The 3,541-nt window shown below is 40.6% G+C and overlaps 1 non-coding gene across 1 annotated transcript; it reads left to right on the forward strand.

The window, feature by feature from the left end:
- trnai-aau (transfer RNA isoleucine (anticodon AAU)) lies at positions 1-74 on the forward strand. Its single transcript has one exon. It is a non-coding gene; the product is annotated as a tRNA-Ile (tRNA).
- The last annotated feature ends 3,467 nt before the right edge of the window (positions 75-3,541 follow it).

The raw sequence follows: 3,541 nt of genomic DNA on the forward strand, positions 1-3,541 counted from the left end.
GGCCGGTTAGCTCAGTTGGTTAGAGCGTGGTGCTAATAACGCCAAGGTCGCGGGTTCGATCCCCGTACGGGCCACTCCTCCCTTTTTGAGTGCAGAGTAGGCTAGACGTCCCTGTGCCCGCATTGTGACGGTGGGTACCCATCTCCGGTCGGATCGACTACAAAGTCTCCCTCCTCACATTCCAGTGCATCCATGGCAACGCCCCCCAGTACCTTAGATCTACTCACAGCACAGTTAGAATAGTTAGTTAGAAAAAGATACCGTACTTGTGTGTCATTACCAACAATGTAAACAAATCATCTGATAAATCTATGGGAAGACTACAGTTGATTACAGGGTAGAACAAGCTAAATGGTGGAGAAACAGCAGTGTGTTTGATATCAATATGCAGACAAACATATACACAAGCATATAATTATAAGCTTGTGTATAGAATGCAAATTAGTGAGTAAATATGAAAACCAGTCCTAATGTTATGTAAGTAACTATCAGGATTACCATTGTTTATATGACATCTAATTACAATAGCAGTGCCATTTTTTTTTTTTTTTTTTTACTATTGTAGAAGATTAGACCTTGCCGTTTCTAATTGGTGTTTTCCTTTCATGAAACGTATGAAAAAATACACAAAGATCCATTTTTGTCTCTATCCTGGTGAAAAAGTACCCAAATATGTAGGCTATATAAAAAAAATGGCCATGGCCTCTTTTTGGGGCCAGTCTATCACTGGGTGTGACCTCTGTTAACATGGGAATAAAAGATCACCAGTCACATATTGAACAGAGCTAATCAACACGTGATCATCTCTTTCTCTAACACTGACATTATGGAGCAGTCAACCTTTGTGTGTGTGTGTTTGTGTGTCTGTGTCTGAGTGTATGTGTGAGTTGGATTTGTTATTAAAGTAGGTGATAAACACTAGAAACACTATATAAGATATTCAAAATAATTTCTAATCTGTAGCTCCTGTTAGAAAAGGAAGCAGATTATGAGTGGCTAGAGAAAAAATCCCTGAATTCCCATTCATTTTCTCTATGGGAAATGTTTCACAGTGTTTGGAAGAATACATATTTTATCAAGAAAAGTGATAGCATACCTATTCCAATCAAGCCACTTGTTTTACACTCACCTTCAAAGCCTCACATGATCAGGCTCCCCTTTTTGTGACTGACCTCTTACACCCCCACTTATCAGTTCCACTTCCCCAGGTCCACGCAAAATCTTCTCTACATACCACACACCCACCTGAAGGCTTGTGGAGACATTTAGAGCTGAAGCACCATAACTTTAGCTCTGTTGCTTCCTTTGAAGCTTTTAGGAAGCAACTTGCTGTAAAACACTTCTGTTTAGGCAGGCATTTGGGTAACCTTTTACTTATTTACTGTTAGGCTACTTTATTAACTCAGTCATTAAGATCATTGCGTAGCATCTCCGAATTTGATCATCATCCTGATGCTATGTTTGTATTATCATTTGTATCATCATTTTATTTTATGATGATTTTATGATTTACAAATGGTGGTTGACTACAGGAGGAAAAAGTCCCCACCCCCTCCTGTTTGCATCAGGGGAAACAATGTGGAGATTGTGGAGCAATACAAGTACCTACCTTGGCGTCCTACTGGACAGCAAGCTGGAGTGGGCAGGTAACACAGAGGCTGTTTACAAGAAGGGCCTGAGCCGCTTGTATTTTTTGAAGAGGCTTAAGTCTTTTAATGTGTGCAACAGGATGCTTAATATGTTTTATCAGACTGTTGTAGCCAGTTCCCTCTTTTTGTGCTGTGGTGTGCTGGGGTGTGGGAATCAAGAAAAAGGATGCAAACAAGCTTAACAAGCTGATAAAGAAGGCCCAGTCTGTTGTAGGGGTGAAGCTGAGCACCCTGGAGGAAGTCACTGAAAAGAGAGTCCGAACTAAATTCCTCAGGATCACTGACAACACCACCCATCCCCTCCATAAAACACTGCAGTCTTAAAAGTACATTCAGCCACAGATACAGACTCCCCCGCTGCTCAAGAGAGCGATATAAACATTCATTCATATATTCTCGATTGTAAAGCACTTTGTTACATTTGTCTGTGAAAAGTGCTATATAAATTAACTTTATTATTATTGTTATTATTTTGATATATAATTTGCACGGGTCCTCTCAACACAGTAGCAAATTGCTACAGAGGTCACCCTGGCACTAAAGCTATGAAATAGCTGAATAATTGCTCTAGTGCCACAGTGTGTCCCAGGGGTGTGACTTAGATTGACGGAGTTCGGGGGGTTTGTAGACCCCTTTCTCCCATACATTTGCATGTATCCCTGCTAGTGTCACAGGGAACTAAGTAGGTAAAATCACCATGGCAATTCCAGAGGGCATGCTGACATACAGGTGTTTTTGATAGACAGACAGATGTTGGCCGTTGGCAGTTTGGCAACATGCAGTTTTGTTGCAAAAACTTTGTAACTTTGGTTTGAAAAGTTGTACATTATATAAATAAAGTTATTATTATTTGTTGTTATGGTACACTTGAAAGTCCCACCAGCAAAAAAGTGACATGTACAGTGTGCACTGCTGCAGGATGAGTGTTGGCAGTGGGAAATGTTGCCGATTATCATTTTATAATTATTGCTTTAACACTGAACCATACCTCATGACAGGCAACTGTTTGGACGCAGGATAACTATAATGCCTTAATTGGAGCTCTGCCAAGCTCTGCCAAGAAAGAGACCTGCTGGGTGGTTGAGCAGGTCTGTTCCAAGCTTCCTTTTGTTATAGGTCACATATCAAACACACCTACGCACAGATACCGTACACTATAGATGTCCTCACTCACGTCATCTATAACTATATTGTCATCACATGTGCTCATCCTTTTCCTACTGCACCTATTTCCCTCTCATCCAGGGTAGGGCAGAGCTCTCACACACCTGTCAACACACACACAACACATACACATGCACGCGCGCACACACGCACGCACACACGCACACACAATTCCTTCCGCAGCGTACTAGGGTATAAAATGAAAGAGAGCAGGGGACAATTTCTAGTGATCGGGAAATTAACAGGATCAGAAGGTTCTGCAGTATCTTTTTCTACTTCAAGGTGAGATTGTTGGTTTATGTTTTTTATTGCAATATTGGCTATTTCAAATGTACAGAACTGTCTGTGTAATGCCTGTTTCTTTTTAGTTTTTCTCGATTGCTAAGACACATTTCTCGAAAGCTTCTCTCATTTTCTCTAAACTGTGAACACAAACTCCAATTTTCAAGCTACATTCACAAAACCTCAGACTCTTCTTGCAAAACCAAACTTTCACCTCAAAACAGTTCAATCTGTGCCCAAAACTGAACTTTGTTGTCAAATCGTGCCCCGAGTGAATCAAAATTAAAAACACTACTGAGCAGTCACTAAACACTACATAGAAAAATAGAAAACACAACGCTCAGGACATGAAGCTGTAGAAATAAATGTTTATCGTCCACTGTAGCTAAATGCATGTTGCAAAACAAAAAACCTGTGCATTTACACTGTAGCACTTCTCTCCTTCC

Source organism: Trachurus japonicus, chromosome 1 (genome assembly GCF_045865225.1).
Source record: "Trachurus japonicus isolate A0001 chromosome 1, Traja_1.0".
In the NCBI taxonomy this organism is placed as follows: Eukaryota; Metazoa; Chordata; class Actinopteri; order Carangiformes; family Carangidae; genus Trachurus; species Trachurus japonicus.